This window comes from Neofelis nebulosa, chromosome 1, assembly GCF_028018385.1.
Source record: "Neofelis nebulosa isolate mNeoNeb1 chromosome 1, mNeoNeb1.pri, whole genome shotgun sequence".
Classification (NCBI taxonomy): domain Eukaryota; kingdom Metazoa; phylum Chordata; class Mammalia; order Carnivora; family Felidae; genus Neofelis; species Neofelis nebulosa.
The window spans coordinates 77,155,208-77,169,726 of NC_080782.1; the positions used below are offsets into that span (position 1 = coordinate 77,155,208).

The following is a 14,519-nucleotide window of genomic DNA, read 5'->3' on the forward strand; positions in this document are numbered from 1 at the left end:
CCTCAACATCATAAAGGACATATACAGAAGATCCACAGCTAATATCATCCTTAATGTGAAAAAACTAAGAGCCTTTCTCCTATGATCAGGAAGGAGACAAGAATGTCCACTCTCACTTACTATTTAACACAGTACTGGAAATCTTAGCTTCAGCAATCAGACAATAAAAAGAAATAAAAGGCATCCAAATTGGCAAGGAAGAAATCAAACTTCTACTATTTGCAGACAACATGATACTCTGTGTAGAAAACCTGAAAGACTTCACCCAAAAATTGCTAGAACTAATACATGAATTCAGCAAACTCAAAGGACATAAAGTCAATGTGCAGAAATCTGTTGCATTTCTATACATCAATAACAAAGCAGCAGAAAAAGAAATTGAGGAATAAATTCCATTTGCAATTGCACCAAAAGCAATAAGATTCCAGCAGTAAACCTAAGTAAAGAGGAAAAGATCTATACTCTAAAAACAATATAAAACTTATAGAAAAAGTTAAAGATGACATAAAGAAATGGAAAAAATATTTCATGCTCATGGATTGGAAGAACAAACATTGTTAAAATGTCTATACTACCCAAAGCAATCTACACATTTAATGCAATCTCTAACAAAATACCACCAGAATTTTTTCACTGAGCTAGAACAAACAATCTTAAAATTTGTATGGAACCACAAAACACCCTAAATTGCCAAAGCAATCCTAAAAACAAACAAACAAACAAACAAAAAACTGGAGGCATTACAATTTTGTATTTCAAGCTATATTGTATTGGTACAAAAACAGACACATAGATCAGTGGAACAGAATAGAAAACCCAGAAATGGGTCCACAACTGTATGGTCAACTTATCTTCAACAAAGCAAGAAAGAATACCCAATTGGAAAAAGTCTTTTCAACAAATGGTGTTAGGAAAACTGGACAGCGATATGCAAAAGAATGAAACTGGATCACTTTCTTACAGCATACACAAAAATAAGTTCAAAATGGATGAAAAATCTAAATGTGACACAGGGAACCATCAAAATCCTAGAGGAGAACATGGGCAGCAACCTCTTTGACATCGATTGGAGCAACTTCTTACTAGACACATCACTTTAGGCAAGGGAAACAAAAGCAAACACAAACTATTGGGACTTCATCAACATAAAAAGCTACTGCACAGCGAAGGAAACAATAAAAAAAACCTAAAAGGCAGCCTATGGAATAGGAGAAGATAGTTGCAAATGACATGTCTGATAAAGGGTTAGTATCCAAAATCTGTAAAAAAAAAAACTTCTCAAATTCAACACCCCAAACCAAATAACCCAGTTAAGTAATGGGCAGAGACAGGAATGGACATTTTTGCAAAGAACACATCTAGATGGCTAACAGACACATGAAGTGATGTTCAACATCACTCATCATCAGGGAATTACAAATCACAACCACAATGCCACTCCTGTTAGAATGGCACAATTAACAAAACAAGAAACAGATATTGGCAAGAGTAAGGGGAAAGGGGAAACCTCTTGCACTGTTGGTGAGAATGCAAACTGGTGCAGCCACTCTGCAGAACAGTATGGAGGTTCCTCAAGGAATTAAAAATAGAACTGTGCTACCAACTAACAATTGTGCTATTAGGTATTTACCCAAAGGACACAAAAATACAGATTTGAACTGGTACATGTACCCCAGTGTTCATAGTATTATCAACAATGGCCAAACTATGGAGAGAGCCAAAATGATCACCAACTGATGAATGGATAAAGAACACACAGTATGCATATACAATGGAATATTAGCCATAAAAAATAATGAAATATCGCCACTTGCAATGATGTGGATGAGGCTAGAATGTATTATGCTAGGCAAAATAAGTCAATCAGAGAGGGACAAATACCATATGATTTCATTCACGTGTGGAATTTAAGAAACAAAAGAGATGAACATACGGGAATGGGGGGAAAGAGAAGAGAGGGAAACAAACCACAAAAGACTCTTAATGATAGGGAACAAACTATGGGTTGACATAAGGAGGTGGGTGGGAGATGGGCTAGATGGGTGATGGGTACTAAGGAGGGCACTTGTTTTGATGATCAGTGGGTGTTGTATGTAAGTGATGAGTCACTGAATTCTACTCCTGAAACCAATATTGCACTGTATGTTAAATAATTATAATTTAAATTAAAAAAGGAAAAAAAAAGTTAAGAAACTGCTCCACATACAACAGACTAATGAAACATGACAACTACATTTAATGCATAGTCCTGGATGGGATTTTATTTTATTTATTTTTTTTTTTTTAAATTTTTTTTAACGTTTATTTATTTTTGAGACAGAGAGAGACAGAGCATGAACGGGGGAGGGGCAGAGAGAGAGGGAGACACAGAATCGGAAACAGGCTCCAGGCTCCGAGCCATCAGCCCAGAGCCTGACGCGGGGCTCGAACTCACGGACCGCGAGATCGTGACCTGGCTGAAGTCGGACGCTTAACCGACTGAGCCACCCAGGCGCCCCCTGGATGGGATTTTAGATTGGAGAAAATAGTTACAGTACACATTTTGCAACAGTGTGTGAAATTTTTATATGGACTGTGGACTAGATAATTGCACTGCAACAATATTAAATTTTCTGATTTTGGTAATTGTACAATGGTTATGTAAAAGAATACCACCATTCTTAAGACACAGGAGTATTTTGGATAAAGTGATACAATATCTGCAATGTGTTCTTAAATAGTTACAAAAGTATATATGTAGTTAGCTTTCTATACATACATACTTGGGTACATTTACAGACACATACATAATACCTTGTGGCTAACCATTCACGTGATTAGATAAGAAATATCTACACTTGTTTATTTAATGATATTATATTTACTGGTTAAAATATACTTTTTACAATTATCTCAGTAAATATTTTTCTGTTTTTGGTTTCATATAAATGTGATAATATGCCATCCCCACATTGCTAATCATCTTTCAGGTTAATATGTTTCTATCTATATTCACATAAAGAACATTTTTTATATTACTATGCATGGATTTTGCTTCAATAGCTTTCTAGAAGATGGGGCTGACTTCACATCTGTATATTTTTTGGCTGGACGATTCAGTGTTTACTATGCATTAGAATCATTTAGGAATTTGTTAAAGTCAAGATTTTGATTGAGAAGGTCTGGGTTGGAGCCTAGGATTCCTCATTTCTTCCGAGTGTGCAGGTTATGCCCTTTGTGAAGACCACTCTCTTGAGACTTTATGTATTTCCTCATCCCCCTCACAATGAATTTCATGAGGAAGTATGAGCACAACATAGGCACAACTAGATTTACTTCAGAAAAGGTGAACTGGGGAGTTATTTCATTTTGAATATGTTTTGATGAGGAAAAAGATTGGAGTAGAATGGAAGAGCAAAGTGAAATTGCTGAATAGAATTGTAGCAAAGTTTGGAGAAACAATTTGTGCAATATAGCAACTGCAGTGATAAAATGTGTGCAGACATTTCTCAGGAAATGTGACCCAGACCGATGCACTCCATTATCCAGAATCTTAATTTCTTGCTTAGGAGAGGTTTTTGCAGGGTTCCATACCACGAAGAAATGTACCCAACATCCAGCAATTCCTGAGGCTCACCTACATAGAACAAGTTCAAGAATATTTTCTTGCGTAAAAATTGTCCTGGTTTAATTTGACTCTCTTTGTATTTACCAGCTGCATTTACAACTCTATAGTTATTACCATTTAAATGCAAATGACTCTTTGGTTTGCTTATTTTTGTTTTCTCTATCTTATATTTAAAAAAAAATGTGAACCCTGAGTTATCTGTGGTTTGTTGGTTAACTTGGAAATACAATAGTGGAATCTGTGCTCTAGCATATAGTGTGCAGAAGATAAAAGCTAAACACAGAAAAAGACATCTGATCTACTTCATAAATCCGTCTAAAGTATGTTTTGCATTATGGATGTTTCTGTCAGTCACTTGTGTTAGTTCCATAGAATTAGAATCTTGTCTCCTTTGTAATATCACTGATGACAGGTTACTCTTAAGAACAGAAAAGAATTGAATTCTGTTCTTCAGGTTTTCTTTTCTTCCCTTGGATATTTATAGGTGTGTTATTTACAGCATAATTTCATCTATTAGTTATTTATGTGGCTTCAGATCTCTATCAGACACAAGCAGTATATCACTAAAGCATCTAGATTACATCATGATACGTATCATTTGATACCTTAGAATGTTTCATCCTTTTTGTTTTGACAAGGCACATATATTTTATTGTGAATTCTTTTTAATAGTGAAAAGACTTCTAATGCGACTCTAGTGAAATTAGAGGGAAATATATGTATCCTGATACATCTAATAAAATAATGAATACAACTTCCACTCGTTCCTAAAAGCTGTATACCATAACGTCCTTATTAAAATGAGGGATTTTAAGTACTTTTGGAACTATCAAATTGATTGCTGATTTTAGGAGAGTGTGTTTTTAAGTCACATAAAATTTAGACATTAAAAATAGTATGTTTCATAGTAGTAAATTTCACCTCATTGATTTATCTCAAAATGTGCAGTTTAATTAAATTAAAGGTGCATGATTCCACTTCAGAGAATATAAACTAATGTCCTGCTTAATAAAAAAAAATTAATATAACATCTTCTCATCTCAGCTTTTTGTGACATGTATATAATGAGAAGAACAAAAGTTGTTGGGTGTGCTGCTAAGAATATCAAAAAGAACCGGGACATAATAATTACAAATTAATGTTAAGGTTAAGAGAGAAAACCAGGCACGGTTGACTGTAAGTTAGGCAAGAAATGTAAAATAATGTTGGTTCTTGACTACCAGTTCTAGAGGGTTCTGCATACTGCAGTGAGCTTTCTAGAACTCTGGGGAAGACTTGATTCTGACCCCATCCTGTTCTTTCTCATGCACCTTATGTGTGATATGGGAGAAACACATATTCATTCATCTTCTCAGAGATTTTTTCTGATTTATGATAACCCGTAAGTCAGTCTTTTGTGAGAATATCATGTTGAGTAAAAATTTCCCATGCAAATTGATAATATAGCTGATACAATTTCAGGGAAGAAAGGGAGAGAGGTATAGCAAGGAAGCAAGAAAAATTAACAATGAAATGAGAGAAAAATAGATAATTGGAAAGAGGAGTTTTTAACTATTACCAATAAATACTTGTTTGGGAAAATAATTTATTGACCTTAGAGGATAAATGAATTGAAAGAGAAAAAAAATCGGGGCACCTGGGTGGCGCAGTCGGTTAAGCGTCCGACTTCAGCCAGGTCACGATCTCGCGGTCCGTGAGTTCGAGCCCCGCGTCAGGCTCTGGGCTGATGGCTCGGAGCCTGGAGCCTGTTTCCGATTCTGTGTCTCCCTCTCTCTCTGCCCCTCCCCCGTTCATGCTCTGTCTCTCTCTGTCCCAAAAATAAATAAAAAACGTTGAAAAAAAAATTTAAAAAAAAAAAAAAGAAAGAGAAAAAAAATCATAATGTCATTAGCAAATTAGGGATCTCTTTTGATTCCTTCTGCTGCTACTTACACAATTTCTCTTTTCTCCTATACAGAAAAAGTTTTTTAAGACATTGCAGCAGCATCTTGTGTTCTAGGATTTGAAAACTTCTGTGGTTATAATTTTGTACATGATATTCAAATATCAAAATATGTAGCATCTTTATTTTCTACAGTTAGTTTGTCCCCTCCACTCCCTTTCCTCCCCCAACCCTCTCTGTCACTCTTGCTTGGTTTCTTTTTCCTTCCTTCTTTCCTTCCTTCCTTCCTTCCTTCCTTCCTTCCTTCCTTCCTTCCTTCCTCTCTCTCTTTCCTTCCTTCCTTCCTTCCTTCCTTCCTTCCTTCCTTCCTTCCTTCCTTCCTTCCTTCCTTCCTTTCTTCTTCCTTGCTTTCTTGCTTTCTTTCAAGATTTAACCTTGCTGAAAGCAGGTTGGTGGGGGGACTTGAAGGTAATAAACTTACCTTTATTTTAAAGAATGTCTTTTTGATTAATCAATTTCTGTTATAGCTTTTTGGTAAACATTTGAGTTACAGACTTTCTTCTCTCCACCGTTTTTCTAGCCAAAAGAAATCTTGACAAAGGAAAACTTTTTCGTCTCTATTCATGTTAATGACCATCTCAACTATTTCTAAACTATAAACTAAGGTATACTTTTGTGTGAGACTAGATGCTGAGATTCACAAATAGATTTGCAGATTTGGCAATCCTCTAGAAATATTTTCAGAATCTACTAGGAGTTCTCTCTAACCTATCTAGGTATTTCTCTACTCAACCACTTTCTGAAGATAGTGGGAATGAACAAATACTTGGTTTAACCTCTTTTCTCCTCTAATTTCCCTCACACTTCTTACTGGGTTGGGATTTTAATATTGTCATGGAAAATGAGTGTGATAGGTGAAATGATTATTTGAAACATGGCACTAATTAAACTCTGCTATTATGTGTGGTTACAGGTTCTGGTGGAGATGCCCATTTGTGATTATGCTTTTCTTCTGGTAGCCTAAAACCATGAGATGCCTCTGGCTATAATATTTATAATCTATGAGAGATTTATAGAGTAGTGTGAAATAAAGAGTGTTTATATAGTCTAACCTCTCCTTCTTAAGCAGTAAAATAAAATTATTTAAAAGTACCATGGTCTGGGGCACCTGGGTGGCTCAGTTGGTTAAGCTGATTTTGACTCAGGTTATGATCTCACTGTTCCTGGGATCCAGCCCCACATTGGGCTCTGTGCTGACAGTGTGGGGCCTGCTTTTGGGATTCTTTCCCTCCCTCTTTGCCCTCCCTGGATTGTGCACTTGTGCATGCATACATGCTCTCTCTCACAAAACAAATAAGCAAACATTTGTATTTTATTTATTAAAACTTTTTTTAATGTTTATTTACTTTTGAAAGACAGAGAGGACAGAGCACAAGTGGGGGAGGGGCAGAGAGAGAGAGAGGCACACACACACACACACACACACACACAGAATCTAAATCAGGCTCCAAGCCCTGAGCTGTCAGCACAGAGCCTGACGTTGGGCTTGAACTCATGAACTGTGAGATCATGACCTGAGCTGAGGTCAGATGCTTAACTGACTGAGCCACCCAGGTGCCCCTAAATCAGCAAACATTTAAAGAACTACCATGACTTGTTTGTATACTAAGGAAGAAAATGCATTTAATTAACTGCTAAAATTTTAAGAAAATGGCTCACTAAGACTACTACTACATTCTACATGTGACATTTTTGTAAAAAAAAAAAAAAGAGTTAACTATTTCAACAGCTTTTTATTTTTATTTTTATTTATTTATTTTTTTTTAATTTTTTTTTCAACTTTTATTTATTTATTTATTTTTGGGACAGAGAGACAGAGCACGAACGGGGGAGGGGCAGAGAGAGAGAGAGACACAGAATCGGAAACAGGCTCCAGGCTCCGAGCCATCAGCCCAGAGCCTGACGCGGGGCTCGAACTCACGGAGCGCGAGATCGTGACCTGGCTGAAGTCGGACGCTTAACCGACTGCGCCACCCAGGCGCCCCTCAACAGCTTTTTAAACACAAAGTATATTTCCACTTAGAAAAATGGTTTAATAGGATAAATGCTCGTGGAATTTATCAGTCAACATGCCCTAAAACAGCAACATCTTTATCATTGAATTGACATGTTTATTTTTACTTTTATATAACCTAAACAGTAAATATGCCTTTTCTTAAAATTTTAATATACAATTTTCTAAACTTGAAAAATGAATACACTATAAAATTAAATTTCATTTTTTGTTGTTACTTCAATAAATTGAGAAACTTTTTTCTCCTTTTTGATGCTTAAGGTGAATATTGCAAAACTCCAAATTGGTATATTTACTTAATAATGAAGATATTACTTTTTAAACGTTTATTTTGAGAGAGAGAGCCTGTGTGCATGAGGAGAGGAGGGGCAGAGAGAGAGAGAGAGAGAGAGAGAGAGAGAGAGAACCTTAAGCAGACCTCAACTTAGCCACCCAGGTGCCCCTCAAGATACTATTTCTGAAATTTATCTAGTATTTTTATCATTCTGTTATTTTAATAGCTTTATTGTTCTGTTTATCAGTTTACATATCCCTAAAGTCAATTGTTGAAAGTGTACAATTCAGTGATTTTAGTAAATTAACACCCCAGGTACCACATCCCAGGATACACTTCCATCTGAGGCAAATCCAAGTGGTTGGTCACTCTTTACATTTCAGTCATCCTGAGATGGCCTCCTCCTGTTTACAGTTAATCACTCCCATTCTCAGCCTGAGAAAATACTCCTTGGTATCTGTTTCTATAAATTTGTCTTTTCCAATCATTTCCGACAAAAAAGTATACATATTCTTTTGTATATTCTCAGCTCTTTCACTTAGAATAATATTTTTGAGGTTCACCCATGTTGTAGCATTTATCAGTACTTTTTTTTTAAATTATTGAATATTATCCCATTTTGTGGATATACTCTCTTTTATTTTTTTTCTCCAAATGATCACCTACAGGTAGATTATTTCCACTTCAGGCTCTTATAAGTGGTTAACATTTCTGTGAACAATTTGCATACATATTTTTGTGGACTTTGAAACACTTTTCTTGGCTAGATTCCTAGAGGTATAATTTTTGGGTTTATGTTTTGTTTATGGTGTGTATAAGGGTCTTTTCTCTTCCTCTTCCACCTTTGTTTTTTTTCCTTGCAAGTGTACAACCAACTGTTCCAAGACCATTTATAAAAGAATATTCCTTTATTTAAAAAAAATTTTTAATGTTTATTTATTTTTGAGAGAGAGACAGAGTGAGAGTGGGGGGGCAAGAGAGAGAGGGAGACATGACTTGAGCTGAAGTTAGACGTTCAACCGACTGAGCCACCCAGGCACCCCAACCATATTTTTCCCTTATTAAATTGTATTGGTATCTTTCTTGAAAATAAATGACTTTAAGGTAAGGGTCTGTTTATGAACTCCCAATTCTGGTCCGTTGATCTACTAATACTATGATTATACACTGTCTGCATTATTTTAAAGTAAGTTAAAATCAAATACTATAATTCTCCAATGTGTATTTCTTTCTTTCTTTTTTTTTTTTTTCAAATATGTTTTAGCTCTTCTAGTTCCTTTGTTTTCCCACATAAATTTTGGGATAAACTTTTCATTTTCTACAAATAAGCATGTTGAGATTTGATAGAGATTGCACTGAATTTATAGATCAATTTGGTGGTAATTGCCATTGCGACAATAGTAAGCCTTCCAATCAGTGAACATAAAATGTCTTTTTATTTGATCCTAATTGTCTTCTCAATGTTTTGTAATTTTCCGTATATACGTCTTACATTTCTTTTGTTAAATTCACTCCAAAGTAGTTTATTTTATTCTGATGTTATTGTGAATAGAACTGTTTTGTAATTTTATTTGAGATTGTTTGTTGCTAGTATATAGAGATAAATAGATTTTGAATATCGAACTTGTATCCTGTGACTTTGTAGAACTCATTTATTAGTTTTTGTCATTTTTTTCCCCTTACCATTTTTCTACATATAGGATCATATCCCCTGTAGGTGAAAACATATTACTTTTTCATTCTGATCTGCATGCCTTCAGTGTATTTCTTTCAAAAAAATTTTTTCCCACCAACTAAGACCTTTAGTACAATGTCTGATAGAAGTTGACACATGGATATCCTTGGTTTGTTCCAGAGACTAGTGGGAAAGCATTCCAGTGTCTTCTTGCCAACTTTGCCTCTTGTGGGATTTCAGCCATTTCTCATGCAAGGTCATTCATTTATCTTATTGATGTTCCATGAATTGGTCCATTAAATATATATTTTCAAATTTGTTGGCATCATGTTTTTCATATTTTCACAATACAAAAACTGAATACTGAAACAACTAGCTTGGTGTTGAAAATAATTAAGTTTAATATAAGATATAATGAATTAACATTCTAAGGGAAAGTATGATATGAGGGAGAAAGAGAAAAGTATTAATAGAAAAAATAGCAAGCTTAAGACAATATTATAATAACAAAATCCAGAGAGATCATATAAGAAGGCTGAGATGAAAAATAAAATTTAATCCTGAAGGTTGTAAATTTAATGATCAGGATAGGACCTTGAATTTGGCACATTAGGAAAAAGAAAAGTGTTCATATATTTTCTCTGAAAATATATGCCTTATAATTCCATAGAGATAACAGTAAGTAGGGGCTTGAATAAGAAAGACTGTGTGTATAAATTATAAATGAAGCCAAATATAATATTTTGGTCAAGGGCATACTTTGATAGAGAAGACATTAAAGTTAAAATAAAAGTTTTATTTTATTTTGCTTTAATACGTATTATGTCTTATGCATATAAAATATATAACATGTTTCTTATAAAATATGACATATAATGTATAATTATATAATATATATATTACATATTTGAATGTCTAAATGCCTACCATTTGATATATTCTAAAAGCCAGCATCTCAAAGTTAGGCTGAGGACCAGCAGCAGCAGCACCCCACCACATGAGCTCTTATTAAAAATGCAGAACCTAAGGGCACCTTGGTGGGTCAGTGAGTGGTGTCTGACTCTTGATTTGGGCTCAGGTCATGATCTCATGGTTGTAAGATCAGGCCCTGCATTTTTAAGAAATGCAGAACCTGAGGGGCGCCTGGGTGGCTCAATCGGCTAAGCGTCAGACTGGATCAGGTCATGATCTCTCAGTTTCTGGGTTTGAGCCTTGTGTAGGTCTCTGTGCTGACAGTTCAGAGTCTAGAGCCTGCTTCAGATTCTGTGTCTCCCTCTCTCTGCCCCTCCCCTGCTCATGCTCCATCTCAAAAATAAATAAATGTTAAAAAAAAAAAAAGAAAGAAATGCATAACCTCATTTCTAAGCAAGATGCAGAACCTTGGACCAACCAAGATAGCAGAATCTGCATTTTAAAAGATCCCTATGGGGGATACAGGAGTACTGATGCATAGGGGCACTTGTACCCCAATGTTTATAGCAGCACTCTCAACAATAGCCAAATAATGGAAAGAGCCTAAATGTCCATCAGTTGATGAATGGATAAAGAAATTGTGGTTTATATACACAATGGAGTACTACGTGGCAATGAGAAAGAATGAAATATGGCCCTTTGTAGCAACATGGATGGAACTGGAGAGTGTTATGCTAAGTGAAATAAGCCATACAGAGAAAGACAGATACCATATGGTTTCACTCTTATGTGGATCATGAGAAACTTAACAGAAGACCATGGGGGAGGGGAAGGAAAAAAAAAAAAAAAAAGAGGTTAGAGTGGGAGAGAGCCAAAGCATAAGAGACTCTTAAAAACTGAGAACAGGGGCGCCTGGGTGGCGCAGTCGGTTAAGCGTCCGACTTCAGCCAGGTCACGATCTCGCGGTCCGTGGGTTCGAGCCCCGCGTCGGGCTCTGGGCTGATGGCTCAGAGCCTGGAGCCTGTTTCCGATTCTGTGTCTCCCTCTCTCTCTGCCCCTCCCCTGTTCATGCTATGTCTCTCTCTGTCCCAAAAATAAATAAAAAAAAAAAAAAAAAAAAAAAAAAAAAAAAACTGAGAACAAACTGAGGGTTGATGGGGGGTGGGAGGGAGGGGAGGGTGGGTGATGGGTATTGAGGAGGGCACATTTTGGGATGAGCACTGGGTGTTGTATGGAAACCAATTTGACAATAAACTTCATATATTGAAATAAAAAAATAAAAGATCCCTATGGGATCTGTGTTTGCATTAGAGTTTGAGAAGTCGTGATTTAAAGTATTATGCTTTCACCTAGCAACTACAGTACCTTCTCGAGAGGAAGTATTTACCAAACCATATGGTACCCATTGTGGGTATTAAATTATCCTTCATGGAAGAGTCTCACAGTCTAGTAGGAAAGTCAGGCAGGCGGATATAGTGATAGTTGGACTAACACAGTGCTAAGGAAACATGGAGGGGACATTAGTTGGCTTCTTTGTGACTGCCAGAGAAGATAGATCAACATTTTAATTGGACCTTCAGAGATGGGGAGTATTCCCCAAGTCTTCAACTCTTCATCAACAAAAGGTAGGTGGAACTCACAGTCATAGCCATTGTCTACACAGCCTCTGACAACATCTTTACCCCTGCACAATGGAATCTTCACTGCTTCACATTCCACAAGGACCACCCTTTTGCTAAGACTATTTAACTTAATTCCACTAGGATTCAACTCATGATATTTCTGCAGTTGCCACAGAAAGCCTCAGACTTTCTCATACCTCCTGGGTGGTCTCCTGCTCGTCATCTAACCCTGAAAAATCCCTTTTCAATCCCCTTCTCACCATCCCCCTTTTGAGGGTCCTCTTGGTCCATCAGTAGCAAAACCTCGTCAACCTCCTTTTTGAGCATTTCCTTTAGCATTTTACTCTAAAAGGAACCTGATCTCCACTAATGATACTTTTGTTTACTTGTTTTTCTTTTACCCCTATATCCACTAGTCTTAAAGGTGGAGTACTTTTTCTTTGTTTCCTCATTGATAGTTCCATACCTCTCTCCTTCTATTTTCCTTGCAACCATCTTGATTCTTTTTTCTTTTCTTTTTTTTCCTGTCTTTTGTTTCATCACTTCAATTCTTCATAGTGTTAAAATCTAGAAGTATCTGAGCACTTGTTTCATCTCTCAGTGATTTTAAACATTATTTTATTGTTTTCTCCAAATCTACTCGTGTCTTCTTTTTTGGTGATTAGAATACATGTGGAGAGGATCCTGCCCACTCTGGCCTCCCAGTTTCTTTAATCCCCAGTTATTCCTTCGGTTAAACCCTAAACCATGTCAATTCCTAAACCTGTAACCTTTCCATAATCTCATTTTTATACATCTCATTATTGATTACTCTCCCTTCCTTCTAGTTCATTCCTCTAGAATTATATACCCAACAAACTTTTACCTAACTGTGACCTCCCATCCATGGAATCTACTAGTCTCATTGCTGGAGACTTTACATCAGCCCTTGTGCCTTTTTTTCCCCTCTTTCTACACTCACTCCCTTGGTGATTTCATTACATCTCATGCATTTAAATATTATCTGTATGCTGGGGCTCCTGGCCCAGCTGGAGCAACTGAATGATGCTCATTCAGTTAAGCATCAGACTGTTGTTTTCAGCTCAGGTCATGATCTCACAATTGTGAGATAGAGCCCCGTGTCAGGCTTCACTCTGAGTGTTGAGCCTACTTAACAGTCTCTCCCTCTCTCTCTGCCCCTCCCCCAATTTCTCTCTGTCTCTCAGTCAATCAACATGACCTCTATGCTGATGATACCCAAAATAACGTCAGCTTATATTTTTCTGTTGAACTCCTAAAGTGAAAGATGGAGGCAACTGTTTTTGCTTTCTATTTGTTGATTTGTATATTTCAGTTTTGAGAACAGTTTCTGGAACATGGTAGGCCTACAATAAATAAATGAATAGATTATTTGCCCCCCAAAACAAAGAAGTAAGAATACATGGTTTACTGAAATAATTTTGGGTAGTAGTATTGTGGTTGAAATGAAAAGTGCCTGTGTGTATATAGGGATGAGGATATTGGTTGAAGCTGATTTTAAGGAATTTGCACTTTATCATTATCATATACATATTCTAGACCATATCTATATTTTTAACAGTAATAAGAGTTCAATAAATCAAAAGATTAAGTCTTTAATAAAAGATACTTTGTTATTATAGTATTTTAGTGTTTTATAGAATTGTAGAGTCATACATCATCCTCAACAGGGAATTCATAGCCTGAACATTCATAGCATGAACTCAGTTATCTGTTATGTCACACTTATTTCTGTGAATTTAGTAAGCAAATAACCTGGCAAACTATCACTGTAGAAAAGTATTATAGTACGCAACAAATATAGGAAAAACATAAAATGTGCATGGGCAGATGTATTTAGAATGAATAATATAGAATGGATTATCTTGAAAATTTTAACTTGTCAGCATGAGAAAATCCACACTTATGTGTGCTTCAGTGAAGCACTTCATAAGATTTCAGAAAGTATATGATACTTTAAATTATGCAATTTTATTTCACAGTAAAAATATTCATGTGGCTCTAATGAATGACCCATCTTGTTATACAGTAGAGAAGAATGTGAAAAAAATTGGACAGACTTCATTGTCAGAACCCCATGTTTTCTGGTTTAGAATATCATTAAGCTCAATATCACTCTGAACTGTCATTTCCCTTCCTAACAGCGCATGCACAGAATAATGATTGCCAACAGGTGGGGGTTAATTAATCGGATTTCTTGCATGTGGGCTACAGGTGGAGAGCTGTGCTTCCCTGAAGCAGTCATACCTGTTTTTACATGTCCCAGAACTTGGTGTACAGTGTCGTAGAGAGAGCAGCGGAATTATATTAATCAAATTTTAGTTTTTATCTCGTTCCTCTTAAAAAATATGCCCAGATATTATTAACTACATAGTATCCTTGGAAAAGTAGTTTATGGTTACATCTGTGAATAAGGTGTTCATTTATACACAAACTTACTTGTGTTTATTACACG

At 36.0% G+C, this 14,519-nt stretch overlaps 1 long non-coding RNA gene across 1 annotated transcript in view; it reads left to right on the forward strand.

Moving 5' to 3' along the window:
• The first annotated feature begins 9,688 nt into the window (after nucleotides 1-9,688).
• LOC131509898 (uncharacterized) overlaps nucleotides 9,689-14,519 on the forward strand; it is a 31,264-nt gene continuing 26,433 nt past the window's right edge. The window contains exon 1 of the long non-coding RNA XR_009260766.1: nucleotides 9,689-9,768. This is a non-coding gene — a long non-coding RNA (uncharacterized LOC131509898). The remainder of the gene's footprint in view (nucleotides 9,769-14,519) is intronic.